We start from the raw sequence: 23,608 nt of genomic DNA on the forward strand, positions 1-23,608 counted from the left end.
TTCTTAAATCAACTATTTGTATATGCAATCATCTCATCTCATTTAATTTAATAAGGAATCCATATATTGACTTTTATTTGTCTATCATGGAATTTATTAAGATTGTATTAATCTCATATTATATTGTTTTGAAACAAAACTCCACGAAAAACAAAATTCTCTTTTTAATAAAACATGGAATAATTAATTAACAATGTGTTAAGTGGACCATCTAGACTCATTAAAGAGATGGGTAAAATATGGTTGTATTTAAACTTTTTTGCACCATAAGACATTGATTTTCTAATCCATATTAGCATTTTTTCATTTTCATTTCTTAAATATTTTATTTGTGGTTTAAATAATTTCATAGAATCCAATATGAGTTGAAGAATTCTATTTGGCTATATGCATTGATAGAAGTTCATAAATGTGATGCATTTTCTAAATGTAACTCTTAATGTAAGTAGATATATATATATATATATATATTACAAAACAAATTATAATTAATTGATAATGAGTTTTAAGTGGTCTAAGTGTGTAAATGTGACACTTTTTTTTTTTTAAATAAAACTCCATGTAATATGAAATGTTTTTCCCAACAACACATGGAATAATTAATTGGTAATGAATGTTAAGTAGATTGTTAAAGTTATTTCAAGTTACAAGTCATAAATAAATGTATTTAAACTTTATGCAACATATGGTATTTGATTTTCCCACCTTTATTAACATTTCGTAAATTTCAATTCTTAAATAAATTATTTGTAATTGAAATAATCTCATAGAAACCAACAAGATGAGTATGTATTAAATTATATTTAGTATGTATGTATGTGTAAATGGAATTTATTTTTGAAATAAAGATCTCAATGTAAGTAAAAAATATATATTTTTAGAAAATTAATAATTTAAAACCAATTATTTATGAGTTCTAACTGGTTTATTCTATTTTGAATTGACAATTTTTTCTAACTATGCATTATTAAATCAATTATTCCTATATGCAATCATGTCATATAAGTCAGGAAACCATTAATTGATTTTTATTTAACTATCATGTGGTTTAATATGAATGTATAAATGTGAAATTGCTATTTCTAGAATAAAAAACCATGTAAGGAAAATGAATTTTCTAATAAAACATGGATTAATGACTTCACCATGAGCATTAAATAGACTATTTAAGCTCATTCAAGAGATGGGCCATAAATGGATGCCTTTAAACTTTTTCACCATAAGACATGCTTTTCCCATCAATATTAACATTTTGTAGATTTCAATTCTTAAATAAACTATTTGTACTTAAAATAATCTCATAGAATCCAACAAGACTCAAAAGTTATTTATTGAATTTCATTTAGTTATATGTATTCATATAAGTTTATAATTGTAATTTATTTTTGAAATAAAGCTATTAATGTAAGTAAAGATATATCTTATACAAAACTAATTAGAATTAATTGATAATAAAATTTAAGTGGTTTATTCAGACTACATGAAAAATCAAGTGTCATAGATGAATGCCTTTTAATACATATTTAATATTCAAAATCAATATCTTAATGATAATTTATTTGTATTTACATTAAGTATTTAATAATTAAAGAACACGGGGACTTATATAAATTTCAACTAAAATACATGAGTTATGTTTCACACTTATTTCTTCCCCATTAAAAATGCTTATCATTTTCTCTTCTTAGTGAAAGTAATGATCAATCATGGTTCTCCATACAGTTGGTTGACACTAAAATTACATCGAGACTATTACTGGTTTTGACAATGTTGACAAGGAGAGATCAATATCCACACTACCATCAACTGTGCTAATATTTGAAAACCCTTGCCTCCACTACTTACAAGAAGTCACTACTAAAGTTTCTTGTTTACTTCAATTTGTGACATTGTCCATCATAATGGAATGGCTTGAATACCCATTTAAGAACTCTCATTTGATGTACTTGGATTTGAGTGGAGATAGATCAATGGTGCCTAACTTTCTTGAAATACCTAGATCAACAATGTATAACTTTTATAGTAGATGTCTGCATGCTATGAAGATGAATGATGACCCCCTCATTAGTGGTTCATAAAGGCAAATAGGGACCATAGGAAATTGAGCACAAGAACATTTTACTAAGGTTTTAGTAGACTAGTTTCAAGGAAATGCAAGGGACACTTATCATTGTCATTTACAATAAGATCTTCACATCACCATCATTCAATCAACAAATCCCCCGTAGGTTGGGGGAAAGGGGGTTAGAGTTGCCATATTAATATGATTTAGCTTAAATAAATTTCTTCTAACAGTTTGATTTCACACTCCTTTTGTGTATTGATACTATTGTACATAACAACCACATTTTTGACCTATTCATGATCTCTAATTGGTTTGAAATTACTAAAATTATTTTAATATTGAATCAAGTTAATATGATGATTTACAAAAGAATGAATGTTGTTGAAGGCCTTGTAATAAAATACTTGCAAACAAAGGTGCTATTCTTACTAAAGAAATTATAATAATTTACTCGATAGATGTTATGTGCAATATTCACTATTCACAATGCATAATTCACTAGTAAGGCTAATGAGAAATGTGTCATAGGTAAATGATTTGATATTTTTGAAGCATAAGATATGTGATTTCTCAATCGATAGTTTTCATAAATTTATATGCTTGAATCAATAAATGGTTGTAACTGCAATCATATCATATTGAAAATCAACAAGGTACAAAGTGAGTTATTCATTGTTTACATATAAAATGCACTAATATGAGTGCATAAATGTGATATGTAATTTTTGAGATAAAAATGTATTCTAAATAATTTTGCATTTCTTAAAAAAACATATATATGATGATAATAATTGATAAGTGGATTATCAAGGTTTGATTAGACACAATCATGGATGAATTATGTCATTGAACTTTTTGAATTGTAAGGCATCTAATTTCATTATTTAAAGTCATTTTTTTGTAAATTCGTATTTTAAATAAACTGAAATCATCACTTGAGCTAGAATTATATTATTGACTTGTACTTAGTTATGTCCATTAATATGAGTATATAAATGTGATTTATAATATCCATATATTATGATGCATTTTTTCGAAAAATAAGTCTTTTAATTTCTTGATAATAAGTATTAAGTTGACTATTTAGGCTAATGGGTGATGGCTCATAAGTGAATACTACTCGTTAAATTGTAGGGTATTCAATTTTTAACGCATAATTTTTTTTCATATATTCTTAAATCAACTATTTGTATATGCAATCATCTCATCTCATTTAATTTAATAAGGAATCCATTTATTGACTTTTATTTGTCTATCACGTAATTTATTAAGATTGTATTAATCTCATATTGTATTGTTTTGAAACAAAACTCTATGCAAAACAAAATTCTCTTCTTAATAAAACATGGAATAATTAATTAACAAATTATGTGTTAAGTGGACCATCTAGACTCATTAAAGAGATGGGTCAAAATGGTTTTATTTAAACTTTTTGCACCATAGGACATTGATTTTCCAATCCATATTAGCGTTTTGTCATTTTCAATTCTTAAATAGTTTTTTTGTGGTTTAAATAATTTCATTATTAGAATCCAATATAACTTGAAGACAAAATCACTGTTGATATTGGACATGAATGGGAAGTTATTTATTGAATTTCATTTAGTTATTTGTATTCATATAAGTTTATAAATGTAATTTATTTTTGATTTCACACTCCTATTGTGTATTGATACTATTGTACATAACAACCCCATGTTTGACCCATTCATGATTTCTAATTGGTTTGAGATTACTAAAATTATTTTAATGTTGAATCAAGTTAATATGGCAATTTACAAAAGAATGAATGTTGTTGAAGGCCTTGTAATAAAAAACTTCCAAATTTAATGAAATATGTGTTTTATGCTCCAAATGATGCATAACATATCCTAGATTTCTCTGGATAATTTCTTTAGATGTACTTGATGTAAGTTTGAATTTGTAAGAGCAAGGCCAAAGATGTTTTGTATTTATAATCTCCACTTTGTTATTCAAATAATTTAATCAAATCTACTATTATTAGTTCAATCCCTTTTACTATTCCCCACAAGTTTTTGTTAATTACCCACATTAAGATTTTTACTTTTCGAGTGTGGAAATTGAAACTAACATATTTTCCAATGGAATTTCCATGATGAATGTGTAAACAACACAAAGTAATAAATAATTGTAAACACAAAGAAAGTTCACACTCTAAAATATGAAACAAGAAATAGATTTCCTTCTTCGAGATGGTCATTGAGAATAGTATATACTAGTGGCTCCTTCACAAATTAAAGTTCAGATTAATGGCTATAAGGTTATATCATCGTGATTGTTCCCTTAAATTGGAGATGGAAACACTCTTATTTACAACATTCTGAAACTTATTTCCACCTAGATCTTGGTATGGAAAAACAAATTCCTTCAATTCGTAATGATAGGATTTGGGATCTGTTGTAGCTAAATCTTACACCTGCAGCACAAGTGCAGCAGGAGACAAAGAAAGCTTCATAAAGACAGCCTCTGGGTTTATTGTAGACTAATGCCTAGGACATCTTAAATAGAGGAGTGCATGGAAGATTATATGTGAGGGGTTATCAGTACTCCAATTGTCATGTAAAAAGGTAATATGAGGGGCTTGGATCAATAAGCCTTCATTAAGGTGGACTCAAGCCAATACCGGGATTCAAATGAGGGGGTATATCGAGACAATCTTAAAAGAGAAATGTCTCCTCCTGGTGGCCGACACACAACAATGAGACGACTCTAAAACTGAAGTTGGAGTAGTAGTGGAGAGGAGGAAAAGGAGCGAAACATATGCATAAATAAGGAAGAGAAAGGCAAGTGAAATGGCATAAATAACTGATCATTGATTAAGGTTTCAGGCTACATATTAATATGGGTATCATTCTCTGCTTAACAACCAAAGTAAATGTAAGCCACCACAGGTACTGTAAGCTAATCACAAACACAAGTAAATATGTAATTCTACAGGTACTACATGCTAATGAATAACAAAGGCAAACATGTGAGATGCATAGGTACTGTTTACTATTGAGCAGCTAAGATAAATCCATGAACCCACAAGAAACCAACAGCTCCATTAACACTATTTCAGGGAAAGAAATAAACAAGTGAAATAAAATTACCAAGAAAACATGTTGCACATCCATTATGCTTGGAATCAATCAGGAGTTTAATTAATCCAAAGGGTCCAAACAACCAGTCCATAGATTAATCTCAACATCAGTTCAGTCCCCTCCATGAATATAGCAAGTAGAACAAATGGTATCTCAGAACTCAGACCCAATGGGTGAGAAATTCTGGAACTAGCTAGCTTGCCCAACCAACCAACCAACCCCCCTCCATGAATACAGTGTTTCTTCCCCCTATTTATAAGAGGAGGGGGGGCGTTTATCGAACATGATTCAATACAACATATCTGTGGGCCGAGTTTCATCTCTCAGATCAACTGGCTGTCTCAGCCAAGATGAAGCGTTGTTTCCCAAACTGTGATTACAATAGTTTTACATAAATTAATGAACAAAGAAGGAAGTTGGAAAGAGGAAGGAGGAGGTGTCCCTCTACTATTCTTTTGGAGGCCTCTGGTCGAGCCACGTCCCTACTGTGATGCATTTCTATGATGTTGAAGCAGTTCACTGTCTATTCTCCTTTAAATGCTTTCGACGATGACTCTAGAGGCGCATTGCAGACTGATCCTTCCTTGAATGTGCCCATACCTATTTTGAATGCTCCATCCCCCATGATTTACTGCTAAAGTTGCTTTAGGGGCTGGCTCTGTTGTTTTAGCCTCAACCTCTTGTTGAACGCAATCGACGCCTTGATCTGCCCAATGATATGTATTACAGTTTAGCGAAGTAGTCTTTCGGGTGCAAATTTTATTATATAAACACACGAAACATGCGAGTTCTGACTACCTTTTGATTTTTCGCTTAGCCCCTCATGCTTTTAGCCCCTTTTTACTTCTTCCTTCATGTGATTAGGGGCTTGACAGAGTGCTTAGCCCTCAGGTACTAAGGCCTTTGGAAACCTGTCTAGGGGCCTTTTTCCTTTATAACTCCAGGAGCCTTCACTAAATGTTTATACCACATCGACTGGTATAAATAACAAGTAGTATATTTGTATTGTATTATATTTTTATATCAGTATACCTAGGGGGAATAATATGGGGTACAAAGGGAGGTACCCAAGGGAATAATGTAATAATGGGATGGGCCATAGTAATAAATAAGGTGGTTAACCCGTATCATGTAAGGGAGCACAAGTAGTTAGCAATAATGTAATAAGCCCATGGTATTAGATAGATGGTATTGAGGGAACCATGGTAATGACCCATGGTATTATATGTATGAGGCCTATGTAGAGGATAAAGACTCCCCATTTAGAGATGTCAAGGAATATTGTATGAACATGCATATGGATTGTGGAGTGTTCTCCTTCCTTAAGGAGTGAATGTATGGTGTTGCCCTACCTTAAGGGTTTGATTAATAAAGAAGCATTTCTATCTATATTCAGATCTTGTTATTTCTTGGGTATATTTGTATTACCTTATATTTTTGGATCAGATCTATAACAAGTGGTATCAGAGAACTTTATTGGGCAAAGTGGAGAATATATATATTTTTATTTTTGTAGGAATTTTTTGAGGTGGCAACTTTCAGATCATATCTGTATGTTCTGGTGAAAAATATGTAGAATCTAACTACATATCTGGATTTTTTATGAAAAAATACCCAAGTTCAAAAAAAATCGGTCGAATCGGAGTCCGGATGAGGGAGATATTGCTGATTTAAAAATCAGTTGGGTTGCAGACATTTTTCGGGGCGGCGAGTTTGCAGAGCAGATCTATACGTTCTGGTGCAAAATATGTAGAATATAATTATAGATCTAGATTTTTTGTGAAAAAATACCCAAGTTCAAAACAAAAATCGGCCAAGTCGGAGTCTGGATGAGGGAGACATTGCTGATTTAAAAATCAGTTGGGTTGCAGACATTTTTCGAGGCGGCGAGTTTGCGGAGCAGATCTATACGTTCTGGTGCAAAATCTGCAGAATCTAATTGCAGATCTGGATTTCTTGTGGAAAAATACCTAAGTTCAAAAAAAAAAATCAGTCAAATTGGAGTCTGAATGAGGGAGATATCGCTGATTTAAAATCAGCTCTTTTTTCAGAAATATTTTGTGACGGCGGGACAGTTGCAGTGCGAATCGGAAATTCTAGTGCCTAGATTGGGATTTCTATCACATGGGAAGATGCAGAATGGTTGTTCAATTTCTGAAAATAGGTCATAATAGGAATTCTAAGCAATATTGACTAAATTGTGACAATTCCAAATTTTCGCCAAGTAAGTGAATTTCTCCCAAACCCTCTTCATGGCGATTCTATATTTTACAAGAAAAGATAATGGTCCTACTATTGAAGAATACATAAAAGCAAAAAAGTCAGTATGGGCAGAACATTGGAGATTTTTGGTAGTGGCTCATTTTTCAGATGAGGTGGCCACATGGTGGGAATTACTGAACAAAAAGAAGTTCTACAACCTTTCAGATGAAGAATTTGAAAAGTTACTTTTAGGCAGATGGTCTCATGCCAAAAAACATGATAATGAGAAACATGTGGGGTTATTTCCTACTGGTATCTCCTTATTGTAGGTTCATGGATTGCTTCAGAAGGAGAAGATCATTGTGTCTATAAATCCTAGTTGCAAGCAGAATCTTATAAATGTCAATTTGGCAAAAAAATTGCAAGTCCCAGCAAAACAAATGGAGCACACACAGGTTAATAACGAGAAGGTGCAAGCTTATAAAGATTAGAATATTTCTATGGACAAGTATGTATTGCATTCTAATTTTTATGCTTCAGATATGTTTAATGTGGATGTTGTTTTGAGATACCCTTGGATGGAAGTGGTGGGTACTTTCAATATTAATGTGCATAAGAAATTCCTGAAGCTCTGGTATAAAAAGAAGAAAATTACATTGCGGGATATTTCCATTAAGACCCAAGCAGAGACTATGGAGGTAGAAGCACAAAGCTCTAATGACACTTACACATCAAATAATGAGCCTTTGATGGTTGACAACCAAACACAAACATCAAATCAGGTACAAGAAAAACATGTAGATTCCAAGGAGGTTGAAGCAGAAACTGTTATAGGTACTGATACATCAGATGAGGACTCAGTGGTTGAAGAAATATTGGAAGATAATAAACAACAGCAAGCACCATAACATTTACCAGATACCAATCAGGCTCCATTAGGTGGTGAATTAAAGAAAGATACACCATTGGTTAACACTTCAACATATCACCACCCACATCACCCCGCAAGAAAACAACCAACAAGATGGCAAAGAATTAACCACAGGGACAACAATACCTACATGACAGATAAAGAGGGGCGACGATCCACCTACTACGCATCAACACAGAAGAGTCGCCAAGGTCAACCTCCATCTCAAGCGAGCAAGACACCAGCTAGATCGAGAGCTCACCTTTCTTTGGGATGGCTAGATGCACGTGCATGGTACCAGTGGACTACTCTTTTGAGTAGATCTTATTATTTGTGTTCTTCCCATGTTTCAGAGACAAAACATGTTAAGGGTGGTGGAATGTAGTATACCTAGGGGGGATAATATGGGGTACAAAGGGAGGTACCCAAGGGAATATGTAATATTCCTAATTAGCCATGGCTAATTGGAATATTAGATTTTGCTCAATTTTGCCTTCTATAGTTATTTATAAATAAAAAGGTGAGAAAAGGGGGTCATAACTCACTTTTGGAATAAAGTCACTCCCTAGTAGCACAACGTTGTAACTTAAAGGGGGAGCCAAGGGGGCCAAAGGACCACGTAGAGGAGGGGCCCACATAGACACTTGGAGGGACTACGCAGATGGAGAGGAACATGTGGCAAGAGAAAGGCTACGTTGGAGGAGGTGGGCCTTGGGATTGAGAGAGGCCAATGCTATAAAGGAGAGAGGAGCCTCCTCATTTTGTCATTCGATTATGTGCATTTGAGCTAGTCACTTCGACTTAGAGCACGCTGGTTGTTTAGCCTGTCTGCAGCATTGTTTAGTGCATCGAGTGTCTCCGTTCGGAGATCTCACCCTTAGCCCCGGGGGACTTCGAGTGCCTGCTCGGGCAAGGTAGTTTTCAGCAGTCTTTTGCAGGAGGATTGATCTTTGGAGTTGAGGAGGAGCTGAGCATTTTATGACTGTGCAGTCTTGATAGAGGGACGCAGTTACTTTTAGCAGGAGTTTCGGATTGGGGTTTTCGGAGGACTTGAGCTGGGAGATTGAGGAAGGGATCAGCTCTTGATTATTGGAGGATTTTGGCAAAGTTTTCGGCAGAGTTTTGGAGGGTTCTATTCAGTGGCAACGCAGAGCCTGGAGGGATAGCGCAGATCCCCAAGGGGGTGATTTTCGGGGGTCAGCTATTTGAGAAAAGATTTCTGGGTTTTTCTGGGTTTATTGAGAAGAGGCTGATTCCAGAGTTTTAGCATTTTCTGAGGAGGGGAACAACCCCAAATCCTCACTTGATTCCATGCAGTAGTAGCAGCACATCAATTCTCCAGCAGCTGGGACGCAGTTCAGAGAGAGGCCATTTCTTTACTATTCTTGGTGTATTTCTTCACTTGCCTTGTGCAAGTCGAGGTGCCATCTTTCTGATCACCTCCTGTACTCTTTCCATTACTCAGTATAATAAAATGGCTTAGCATTTCTCTCTGCATTTCTTGAGTATCTGCTTGTATTCCGTGTTTATATTATTGTATGTTGCATCACTGTTATTTATATCACTTGAGCTTCCCAGTGACTATATCACTTGTACATATTTGGTTGGAGTTTACTGGGGTTTTGGGGAATATCCCTGAAACGGGATATTATAGTGGTATCAGAGCATAGATCTAGCTCAGCCTATGGAGCTAGTAGTCTATGACACCGAGGGAGAAGCCCTACATCTATTACAGAGGTAGGAAATACAGAGATATTGAGCGTAGGTTGGAGAACACCTATGGAGAGGGAGACTGTGTTCGGTTGGTGGACACACAATAGGAGGAGCTTGTGGTGGATGCAGAATAGGGGGAGCTTGTGGTGGACACAGAGCAGGAGGATCCGATGGCAGATGAGGATGGGAAGAGATTTGCGGACATGCTCCTCAAATCAGTGCAGGATCTATCGAGGTAGATCGAGGTGATGGGGCAGAGATTCACGGCAGTGGAGGCTAGACAGCGCGAGAACCCACGAGTTTTCCAGGTTGGTGAGGGATCAGGTACATCCCACCATTTTCTAGAGCAGGGTGCCACTCAGTGTGATACTACTCAGCAGATGGCCTTACACGCCCCTACACGCTCTACCATGCCCACTTTCCTAGGAGCAGACACGAGCGCCGAAGCCTAGCAGGAGGCAGAGCTCGGTCACATGGGTGATTATTTTGCAGAGTACCAGGCCTATGGGCAGGAGTTCAGGGATGTTCTTTCATTCAAAGACTTTGTTCAACTCCGGCGGGATAGTAGACCCTATGACCATCACAGAGGATACCGGCATTATCATGATGGAGACACCCACCGTATAGCTAGTAGATTCCACTTACCTATGTTTGATGGTTCATCAAATAGTTCAACAAAGTCTTGGGTGGAGAAGCTGGACATCTATTTTTAGCTTAACCAGATGTCGGAGACAGAGTCCATCAAGGTGGCGACATTACATTTGGATGGTGAGGCCCAAGACTAGTGGTTCCATGGGTTGGTTACACTCAGACACTCCACCATGACGACATATGCCGAGTTCACCGGGAGATTGATGGAGAGGTTTGACCAGAGGGATCCGAAACAACACTTTGTTGAGCTGACGAGGCTCAAACAGACCAGGAGCCCAGAGACCTACATTACAGACTTCTTGAGGGTTTCAGTGATGGTGCCAGATCTATCCGCGGCACAGAGGATCTACATGTATGTTGAGGGGTTGGCAGAGCCACTTCGGGGTCTAGTCAGATCCACTGGACCAACCACACTCGAGGATGCTATTAGCAGGACCTGGGACTTACAGGATGCATTACCCAGGACCCGGACACCTTACCACCAAAGACAGGCTTTCCAGCCTAAGGGGAAGGACGTGAGGGTTCTGCCTCTAAAGGGGAATCCAAGACGAATACAAATTGATGATGATGCTAGGAGGGAGCTGAAGAAGAAGCGGTTGTGCTTTACCTATCAAGAGCCGTGGGCACCGGGACATAGATGTGCTGCTGGCAAAGCACACTTTATTGAGGTCTTCTCTGAGAGCAGCGGGGAAGAGGATGAGGAGGATGACGTGGAGGCAGGAGATAGTCATGCTACGTAGGATCCTTTGCCACCTCCACCACCAGCAGCAGGTGGTGCAACTTTTGCACCTACTGGAGGGGCCCTTGCAGCATTACGAGTAGTTCCCAAGTATTTGACGCTACGCGTACGGGGGACAGTACGTGGCCAAAGAGCATCAGTTTTGGTTGACAGTGGGGCAACCCACAACTTCATCGATGCACAGATGGTTGAGCGGAGAGGTATACAGACAAAGAGCTTTGATGGATTTTCAGTTTTGGTCCCAGGAGATCAGACCATGGTGTGTGCTCGTTATGTTCCAGAGTTATCAATGACGATAAGCATCTACACACCGACTGACCATTTCTTTGTGGTCAATATTCCAGACACCAACATAGTACTGGGTGTTTAGTGTCTTATCAATCTAGGGAAGGTCACGACAGATTGGAAGGCCCTAGAGATGGAGTGGGATGATGAGAAGACAGGGAGGCGTGAGAAGATACGAGGACAACACACATATCCGCCTCAGATTGTTTCAGCTCATTGGATGGAGGCAGTCTTCCAGAAGGGAGACGTAGAGTGGGCAGTGGAGCTGCGTGCATCAGAGGCAGGGACTACAGGGCAGACAGTGCACCCAGAGATACAGTCCATCCTTGATCGGTATGCCACAGTGTTTGGAGAGATTCCGCTAGGACAGCCACCGGACCGGGGGTTTGAGCACACCATTGAGATTGAGCAGGGCATACAGACAGTGATTACTACCCCCTATAGGCATCCCAAGGCCTATCGGGATGAGATTGAGCAGGCCATTTAGGAGCTGCTAGCTCTTGGGCACATTCGGCCGAGCACGAGTCCTTTTGCTTCTTCCGTGGTGTTGGTGAAGAAGAAGGACGACACATTGAGGATGTGCATTGACTACAGGGCCCTGAATAAGAAGACACTAAAGAACAAGTACCCCATACCCAGGATCGACGAGTTGAGAGGAGCATGATTCTTCTCAAAGATTGATTTGAGATTTGGGTACCATCAGATTCACGTGAGGGAGCAGGACATTCCCAAGACTGCCTCCAGGTGTCACTACGGGCACTTTGAGTTTTTGGTGATGCCTTTTGGGCTAACCAACGCCCCAGCTACATTCCAGTCCTACATGAATCACATCTTCCGTAGTCACTTGAGGAAGTTTGTGTTGGTGTTCTTCAATGATATCCTCATTTACAGCAGGACTTGGGAGGAGCATCTCCAGCACATTGAGACAGTGTTGTGCATCTTGGAGGAGCAACAGTTCTATGCCAAGCTCTCCAAGTGTGAGTTTGGGTTGACAGAGATGTTGTACTTGGGACACATCATAGGGGTGGACGAAGTGAGAGTCCACGAGGAGAAGATCAGGGCCATTAGAGATTGGTCGGAGCCGAGGAATGTGACAGAACTTCGAGGATTCATTGGCATTCGTACTTACTACCGGAAGTTCGTTAAGAGTTTCTCACAGCTTGCTGTACCCCTGACAGATCTGACGAGGAAGGGGGCATTAAGTTAGTCGGATACAGCATAGTGAGCCTTTGACAGGCTCAAGGAGGTTATGAGTAGCTGCCCAGTGCTTGCATTGCTGGATTTTACGTATCCATTTGTTTTGGAGTGTGATGCATCGGGAGAGGGGATCGACGCAGTATTGATGCAGGGAGGTCACCCTATAGCCTTTGAGAGCTGGAAGCTCCTTCCGCATGAGAGGTTGTATTCTATATACGACAAGGAGATGCTAGCCATCATGCATGCATTGGCCAAGTTCCGGTAGTATTTAGTGGGTAACAGGTTCAGGGTGAGGACTGACCACAACAGCCTCAGGTTCTTTTTGGAGCAGAAACAGCTACAAGAGAGGAAGCAGAAGTGGATCAGTAAGATCCAAGCGTATGACTTTGACATCGAGTATGTCAAGGGTAAGAACAACGTGGTAGCAGATGCCCTTTCACGTAGAGCAACCACGTTGTCTCTTATGAGCTTGGACACAGACTGGAGGGCTCGACTCTTGGTAGAGTACTCCAAGGACAAATTTGCATGTGAGGTCCTAGATGGGTAGGTGGCAGATGATAGGTATAGGGTGGTCGATGAGATCATCTACTACAGGGACTGGATCTTCTTGATTGAGGGATCTCAACTCAAGAAGAAGATACTTCAGGCATCACATGATTCACCATTGGCCGGCCATCAGGGGTTTACCAAAACCTACAGGGCCACTAGAGAGAGGTTCTCATGGAAGGGCCTCAAGGAGGACGTACTCCAGCATGTCCAGGAGTGCGATGTTTGCTAGAGGAATAAGGGGGAGATGAGCCATCCCGTAGGATTATTGTAGCCTCTCCCCATTCCAGAGGGGAAATGGGAGTGTATTTCGATGGACTTCATCACAGGGTTGCCCATGGTACAGGGCAAGGATTGCATCTTTGTCGTTGTTGATCGATTGACAAAGTACGCACATTTTTTCACCATATCCGCACACTACATAGCAACTCAGGTGGCTGAGCTATTCTTCAGAGAGGTCTTCAGGCTACATGGTCTTCCTAAGACCATCACTAGTGATAGGGACAGCCGTTTCATGGGCAGATTTTGGCAGGAACTTTTTCGGTTGGTGGGGACGGAGTTGACACCAAGTACCCGTTATCACCCACAAACGGACGGGGAGACAGAGATAGTTAACAAGTGGCTGGAGGGCTACTTGCGTAACTATGTCAGTGGGCAGAAGCGAGCATGGCTGAAGTGGCTGCATCTGGGGGAGTACTGCTACAACACTACACATCACATGTCCATTGGTATGTCACCATTTTATGCTTTGTATGGTTATCATTCCTTATCTTTTGCTGACGTGATGTTTGGTGCTAGCAAGGCTCCAAGAGCCAAGATTTGGATCCAAGAGAGTCAGTATATTCTCTGAGCTCTCAAGGATAATATGGCTATAGCATAGAACCAGAAGAAGCTGTATGCCGAAACGGGTCAGGTGGAAAGACAGTTTGAGGTAGGGGACTTGGTCTACCTATGATTACAGCCATACCGGCAGTCGTCATTGAAGCAGAAGGGGGCTGAGAAGCTCAAGTCTCGCTTTTATGGACCATATAGAGTGATATGCAGGATTGGACAGGTTGCGTATGAGTTGGAGCTGCCCCAAGGCAGCAAGATTCATAACGTTTTTCATGTGTCATGCCTGAATAAAGCATTGGGGCAGCATGTGACAGTGACAGATGAGCTACCACCCACGGGTGATGAGGGGCATTTGGTGTTAAAGCCAGAGGCTATTATTGATACCAGGGAGAGGTCGTTGCAGAGCAGGATGGTCCGGAAATTCTTGGTGAGGTGGAAGAATTTTCCGGATGGGGATGCCACTTGGGAGAGTGAGAAATTTTTTTTAGCATCCATCACTTCAGTTGCTTGAGGACAAGCAACATTTTGCCGGGGGAGACTGTAATATTCCTAATTAGCCATGGCTAATTGGAATATTCGATTTTGCTCAATTTTGCCTTCTATAGTTATTTATAAATAAAAGGTGAGAAAAGGGGGTCATAACTCACTTTTGGAATAAATTCACTCCCTAGTAGCACAACGATGTAACTTAAATGGGGAGCCAAGGGGGCCAAAGGACCACATAGAGGAGGGGCCCACATAAACACTTGGAGGGACTACGCAGATGGAGAGGAACACGTGGCAAGAGAAAGGCTACGTTGGAGGAGGTGGGCCTTGGGATTAAGAGAGGCCAACGCTATAAAGGAGAGAGGAGCCTCCTCATTTTGTCATTCGATTATGTGCATTTGAGCTAGTCACTTTGACTTAGAGCACGCTGGCTGTTTAGCCTGTCTGCAGCACTGTTTAGTGCATCGAGTGTCTTCGTTCAGAGATCTCACCCTTAGCCCCGGGGGACTTTGAGTGCCTGCTCGGGCAAGGTAGTTTTCAACAATCTTTTGCGGGAGGATTGATCTTTGGAGTTGAGGAGGAGCTAATCATTTAATGACTACGCAGTCTTGATAGAGGGACGCAGTTACTTTTAGCAGGAGTTCAGGATTGGGGTTTGCGGAGGATTTGAGCTGGGAGATTGAGCAAGAGATTAGCTCTTGCTTGTTGGAGGATTTTGGCAGAGTTTCGAGCAGAGTTTTGGAGGTTTCTATTCAGTGGCAATGCAAAGCCTGGAGGGACAGCGCAGATCCCCAAGGGGGTGATTTTCGGGGGTCAGCTATTTGAGAAAAGCTTTCTGGGTTTCTCTGGGTTTATTGAGCAGAGGCTAATTCCAAAGTTTTAGCATTTTCTGAGGAGGGGAACAGCCCCAAATCCTCACTTGATTCCATGCAGTAGTAGCAACACAATAGTTCTCCAGCAGCTGGGACGTAGTTAAGAGAGAGGCCATTTCTTTACTATTCTGGCTGTATTTCTTCACTTGCCTTGTGCAAGTTGAGGTGCCATCTTTCTGATCACCTCCTGTACTCTTTCCATTGCTCATTATAATAAAATGGCTTAGCATTTCTCTCTGCATTTCTTGAGTATCTGCTTGTATTCCATGTTTATATTATTGTATGTTGCATCACTATTATTTATATCACTTGAGCTTCCCGGTGACTATATCACTTATACGTATTTGGTTGGAGTTTACTGGGGTTTTGGGGAATATCCCTCAAATGGGATATTACAGAATAATGTAATAATGGGATGGGCCATAGTAATAAATAAGGTGGTTAACCTGTATCATGTAAGGGACCACAAGTAGTTAGAAATAATGTAATAAGCCCATGGTATTAGATAGATGGTATTGAGGGAACCATGGTAATGACTCATGGTATTGTATGTATGAGGCCTATATAGAGGCTAGAGACTCCCCATTGAGAGATGTCAAGGAATATTGTATGAACAGGCATATGGATTGTGGAGTGTTCTCCTTCCTTAAGGAGTGAATGTATGGTGTTGCCCTACCTTAAGGATTTGATTAATAAAGTGAAGCATTTCTATCTATATTCAGATCTTGTTATTTTTGGTGATTATTCTTGGGTATATTATTATTATCATATATTTTCATATCAGATCTATAACAGACTGATATCCCGGATGTGAAACCCTTATATAATACACCTCAATAAATTATCGCATCCAGGGGGGCCTTTTCCTTATCTTATTCGCAGTCGGGGAGGATATCAACGAGGAACTGAATTTTTACTTTATGCGATTGCCAATCTCCAATCCCCGGGGTGACGTCATCACTACCATGTGTCACCCTATGAGTGGTGACACGTGTCACTCGAAAATGGCCCCATACGACCCCTGAAAATGCCAAAACTGAGTGACACGTGTCACCCGTACTGCCACGTCACTACCGTACTTCCACATCATTGATGACGTCAGATGCCATGTTGTCTCTGAGGACCAATCATATGCCACCATGTGGCCCCCGGGAAGAGAGAGAAAATGGCCCGCCTAGTCTTGTTTTTCCATGGGTTTCCTTTGTAAAATGATCTCGGCCTTCCTCGGCGATTTTACATAATATCGCAGAATCGCACCCCGCAAGGTTTTGGAGTGGTAGCTCCTTTGTTCTTCCAATTGACGATAATGCGGGATTGCCCTGTTAGCTTTGCTACATACTTCAACATTTGGAGGACCAAATACCAGCTCGGCCGTGTGTTTATGCTCAAAAGGGAGCTCGCAGTAGTCATTTACCTTCTTCTCCTTCGGGTTCCTCATACTCTCTTAGCCCTCCATATCTTTGTTTTTCCTCCAAAACCATGTACAAACTCGCTTTCCCTCAGGTCCCCGGGCGCAAAGTTAAACCCATGAGACCGTGATTATGTGACCATGCGCTTTTCATTAGCCCTTTTCCCTCATCGCTATCGGCAAATCGCATCATGTGTGTATAAGGCCCAAACCCCTTGACTTCCGCCAATGCGATATTCCTTAAAAACAATTAATTCCTCATCGGGTCCGCGGTCTAATCGTAAATCGGCAAATGCAAAGGCCCAAGGTTTTCAAAGGAAAGCGCCGATTCGATTACTCATTCACCGTTGGATCAGTTCCGCCATGATCCAATGGCCCGCGCCCCGCAAACCAATCTTCGCCGCCCGATCATCCACCAAAGCGATCCAACGGCATTCGCACCTCCCACGCCCATAACTTAACCACACGTTAATTCGCAATAAAGCGGTTTGCTTCCTGTCCCATCCGCCACGCGTCATGCGATAAGCGTGATCGCGAGTTCGTGTACGAATACTGCCTGACCTCCGAAGGTGGTGTGATACATACTACTTACTACCTGTCTCGCTCGTTCCCTGCTCGGTATTGCCCGTGCACCTTATCCACCCGATAGCCGTTTTATCTGCCCACCCAGGATCCAACGGTTCACGTTTGTCCACTCCCGTTTTCTCCCGATACCCTCTGCAAGACAATCCCCGCCGTTGATCCACGCGATTCAACGGTTGATCTTTCTCCTCATACCTCCGCCATGCTATCTGTGTCCATAGCCTGTCCCGTGCACCCGAAGGAAGAAGGAGGCCAGAATCCAGTACCCCGGTGCATTTGCTCCTCAACAACCGCTTTTAAATAAACAGAATGGCCGAGAAGGAAAGGACCAGCCTCGAGAAGTTAAACGCATTTATCAGTTATGGCGCTCCTCTAAGACAACACTCCACCTGCTTGAGAAGGACAACAGAGCACCAGAGAGCGTAAAATTCGTTCGTAGACACAGTCAGTTTGTAGCAGAGACTCCATCAGAGAGTTAAAGCGGTTGGTGGTCCATTATGACCCCTCCACGCATAGAACAACAGAATATATTTGTAATAAAACTCTATATATACCCAGAAAACAGATGTAATATGGGAGATGGGTTGATGGTTGTTGTTTTGATGTAAGGTTCAACTTATGGAGACTGTAACTACTGTGATACATGCAGCGTCTGGTCTTCATTTTTAGCTAATACAAGCTTCTTTTACTGTTAATTGCTCACTTTCCACTTCTTCTTTGTTCCAGGCTATGCCTGTTATGCATTTTTCATGTGCTCTTGATGTTTAGCATTAGAGGGGCTGTCATCCCACCTCTGTGTTAAATTCTAGTATGTATCATTGAATGTGTATGCAGGTTTATGTTATTTTAATGCCAGAGAGCTGTCATCCTGTCTGTGCATTAGGAAATAGATTTATAGACCTTTTAACTGGTTGCAACTGGCCATCACAAGGTCCTATGCATCTGCTGGTGTGGTCAGTATTCTCCATCTTCACCTGTTCCTCAAACTGTGAGTAATTGGTGGTCTAAAGCCTTGTAGTCTGGGGGTGTTCACCCATGTATGGGGTTAAGCATAGTAGAAGTGGTTATTTGGCTTGGCGTCGTTTCCGGGGAGAGGAGGTTGAAGCTCAGCTTCCCTGGGAGACGACACAGTTCTAGATTTTGATGATAGACAAAGTCTGGGCACATTTCTGGTTGTAATCATCTATCTGGCGACTCCACTGGAGGAAGACCAATATTTGGCGACTCCTCATTATAGTCCTAGCTCAGTTTTTGAGACAGACCTGAAGAAATCCTCAGAAATCACCAGCTGTTCCAGTGCCTGATCCTGAGAAGATTGTTAACCCGAAGAAAACATCACAGAAAGGAGCATCAGGATCAGGTAAGCCTAAAAGTCCCATGTATCTCTACAAGAGGAGGCCTATGGTTGAGAATACACAATCTAAAGATCTAGAGCCTAATATTGTTAGTGAAGAATCGCCTGCAGAGATTCACAAAGCTCCTTATCCATTCAGTTCCCCTTTGGATCTTAGTTCAATGAGAGTATGCAGAGAGGGGATAAAGTATAAACTACCTCTACCTGACAAGGTCAAATGCTCTAAACTTTTTGAGGTAGAGGATCAAATCAACCCCATTTTGCAGATTTTTGATGAACCGGCTGACAGGCAGGTTCATCAAGAGAAGGGGAAACAATTTTGATAGCCCAGTAAATGGGTGGTTTTTGAAGATTTGGGCTTTTGATGTGTTTTTTTTAGCATAGACTTAATTAGACTCCATGCCCAATGGAATACTATTCAATTTTTTTAAGCTTGTTTTGTATGAAGGCATTGGTCTGCAGTTCTTGAGACCTCGCAGGGAGGATCTCATCCCCAGAAGGAGCCAGTGTTAGCTCTGCTACATACTTCAGCATTTGGAGGACCAAATACCAGCTCGACCGTGTGTTTATGCTCAGAAGGGAGCTCGCAGCAGTCATTTACCTTCTTCTCCTTCAGGTTCCTCATATTATCTTAGCCCTCTATATCTTTGGTTTTCCTCCAAAACCCTGTACAAAATCGCTTTCCCTCAGGTCCTCGGGCGCAAAGTTAAACCCATGAGACCGTGATCGTGTGACCATGCGCTTTTCATTAGCCATTTTCCCTCATCGTTATCGGAAAATCACATCATGTGTGTATAAGGCCCAAACCCCTTGACTTCCGCCGATGTGATATTCCTTAAAAACAGTTAATTCCTCATCGGGTCCGTGGTCTAATCGCAAATCGGCAAATGCAAAGTCCCAAGGTTTTCAAAGGAAAGCGTCGATCCGATTACTCCTTCACCATTGGATCAGTTCCGCCATGATCCAACGGCCCGCGCACAAACCAATCTCCACCGCCTGATCATCCACCAAAGCGATCCAACGACATTCGCACCTCCCGTGCCCATAACTTAACTGCGTGTTAACTCGCGATAAAGCGGTTTCCTTCTTGTCCCATCCGCCACGCGTCATGCGATAAGCATGATCGCGAGCCCGTGTACGAATACTGCCTGACCTCCGAAGGCGGTGCGATACATACCACTTACCGCCTGTCTCGCCCGTTCCCTGCTCGCTATTGCCCATGCACCTTATCCGCCCGATAGCCGTTGGATCTGCCCACCTAGGATCCAACGGTTCACATTTGTCCGCTCCCATTTTCTCCCGATACCCTCTGCAAGACGATCCCTGCCGTCGACCCACATGATTCAACGATTGATCTTTCTCCTCATACCTTCGCCATGCTATATGTGTCCATAGCTTGTCCCATGCACCCGAAGGAAGAAGGAGGCTAGAATCTAGTACTCCGGTGCATTTGCTCCTCAACAACCACTTTTAAATAAACAGAATGGCCGAGAAGGAAAGGACCAGCCTCGAGCAGTTAAACGCATTTATCAATTATGGCGCTCCTCTCAAACAACACTCCACCTGCTCGAGAAGGACAACAGAGCACCAGAGAGCGTAAAATTTGTCCGCAAACACAGTCAGTTTGTAGCAGAGACTCCATCAGAGAGTTAAAGTGGTTGGTGGTCCATTATGACCCCTCCACTCATAGAACAACAGAATATCTTTGTAATAAAACTCTATATATACCCAGAAAACAAATGTAATCTGGAAGATGGGTTGATGGTTGTTGCTTTGATGTAAGGTTCAACTTCTGGAGACTGTAACTACTATGATACCTGCAGCATCTAGTCTTCATTTTCAGCTAATACAAGCTTCTTTTGCTGTTAATTGCTCACTTTCCACTTCTTATTTGTTCCAGGTTGTGCCCGTTATGCATTTTTCATGTGCTCTTGATGTTTAGCATTAGAGGGGCTGTCATCCCACCTCTGTGTTAAATTCTAGTATGTATCATTGAATGTGTATGCAGGTTTATGTTATTTTAATGCCAGAGAGCTGTCATCCTATCTGTGCATTAGGAAATAGATTTACAGACCTTTTAACTGGTTGCAGCCGGCCATCACAGGGTCCTGTGCATCTGCTGGTGTGGTCAATATTCTCCATCTTCACCTGTTCCTCAAACTGTGAGTAATTGGTGGTCTAAAGCCTTGTAGTCTGGGGGTGTTCACCCATGTCTAGGGTTAAGCATAGTAGAAGTGGTTATCTGGCTTGAATATGCATCATTCCTTCCATTCATCCACCTATCTCCAACATTTTTGTTGAGTTTGTAATGTTACCGAGCATCTCTGAGATACAACCTAGGAGAGTTTCTTGGGGTGTGTTGGTACCATTTCATTGCCATCCTTTTCTTCTAGAAACACCATCATTTGTTTATATTTTTCTTCCATAAACCCTCATATCCATCGAAATTGATTAATCAATAGCATTATAGTTGTTAGTTTACATTAAAATTAATTTGTGAATTTTTATGTTAGAAATTAGGCATTTTCAACAAAAAGATTACAGGATGTCATAACTTCCTGTAAATGGTTTATGATGTGACACGTGGCATGGCAGGAAAGTCAAAGCAATGGATAGGAATGTGATCTGTAATGTACATGCATGGTGAAAAATCGATTCAACAGCAAATCTAACGCTCCTCGATATGCGTTCAATGCTGGTCAAACCCAGCCCTTTTGGTCACAAAGGCAGCAAAAATCCATGGTTTCCCAAATTGATTTCGTTTTGCTTTTGGAAATCGGTTTAGATTAGAAAGGACAAAAATCACTCTTTTGTAAAAGCAGAAACATCTGCTTAATGTATGTACATTCGATCTAGATAGGAGACAAGCAGATAAAGACTGCATATTGTATTGTTTCAAAAACGATTATTATCTCTGTGTATTATTCCAGAACGCTGCTCTTGTATGTGATTTCAATCTTCAGAACTTAATTACAGCCACCGTTTTACTCCAATAATGTTTATGCATTAATATTCTCATCGCCTGAAGTTTCTTCAGTGTGCCAGTGAAACGTGGACGGGCCCTACGTGGAATTGGTATACTATTAATTTCATTTCCATAGCGTTTTGAATTTGAATAGTGTGCATAGTGTTTAATGTTATTTCCATGTCTGTGAGTTTATCGATTTGATTAGAAATTCTTGCAAATGATATTTATGGTGATAGCTTGAAGATCTGATTGTTAGATCATTGAATAATATCTTGTAAAAGATTTGATCGATCATTAGATTTCAAAGCATCTCCGTAGACTCTGTTTCCATGCATTTAAAATTCAGTGTGCTTTTGATTTTCATGAATGCTTAGTGTGTTAGCCAGAAAGAGCTTTTGTGCATAACATCCTTGTAAGAGGGTTGAAATTTCAGTCTAGCAATACGTTGTATCTTTAGGACAACTAGATAAACTAGATGATAAACTAGATGATCTGAGTGCTAAAGTGTGAGAGGAAACATATTTTAACCTCCTGTAAAGGAGTGTTGGAGCCTGTCACAGTAAACACTTAGTTAGGTAAACGAGATCCTTTTAGGTCTATAGACTTTAGACGCGTGCCTCTAAGTTTACCTACCCTGGTTGATAATAAATCTAGTCTAATCTAGCACCCTAGATTGGCCACTACATTTTGGCACCATTGCCGGGGAGGCGCAGCTAGAGGATTTCTTAAAAAAAAATAAAATAATAAATAAACAAAAACAAGCAAAAACATAGATTTAATTTTAATTCATCATTTTAGAAGTCATGTTTACTTATGCCTAGATCTAGAGATAATAAAGGTAGATTCATAAAAACCCCCCATCCAAAAACTAACCTACCATCAGGAGCAGACCCTTTAGGAAAAGTTGAACACACAACATCAGCTGAGGAAGTCACCATACAAAAATTAGAGGATAAACAGAAATCAGGGCAAAGACTCACACTCATCGAGAGGCAAATTCTATTAGCACACAAATCACAGAAGAAACATTTCCCTGAATCCTCTATAAAAGGAGAAAGTAGCACAGTAACTCAACAATCTTTCCTTGAACTTCTCTTTGAAACAAGTGACACTGAACAAGAAATTAAATCAACAGAGGAACCTATCAAAATGGCTGAAGAAGGACATGGATCAGAAAGAGGACCACCAAATCAAGGTCAAGAGGAAGAGTCAACCTTTAAATTTCCTATCCAAGAACCAGAAGAGGATGACGAAATAAAAATGAAAAACATACCTCCATCTGTGCTACCAAACTTTTATGGCATGGCTTCAGAAGACCCAGATTCATTCTTGTTTGAGTTTGACATTGTATGTCGAACATATGGTTACACAGATGATGCCCATAGGCTTAGACTCTTCCCAGCAACATTAAAAGCATCAACATTAAGATGGTTCATGGGGCTTGGTGAACATGCGATAACTGATTGGGATGGCATGAGAAGAATATTCCTAAAGAAATACCAACCTTATTGTAGATCGAAAGATTCCAAAGATGATATCTTTAGGATGAACCAACAAGAGGATGAAAATTTATAGGAGTACTTAGAGCGGTTTGTTTACAATTTACAAAAATCAAAACACAGAACCATGCCTCTTGATCTGATTCAAACAATATTTTTGAAGGAAATTCGAGAGGAATACTTAGATGATCTT

The sequence above is a fragment of the Pinus tabuliformis genome, chromosome 4_2 (genome assembly GCF_031772625.1).
Source record: "Pinus tabuliformis cultivar Carrire ecotype Pingquan chromosome 4_2, CPIR1, whole genome shotgun sequence".
NCBI lineage: Eukaryota > Viridiplantae > Streptophyta > Pinopsida > Pinales > Pinaceae > Pinus > Pinus tabuliformis.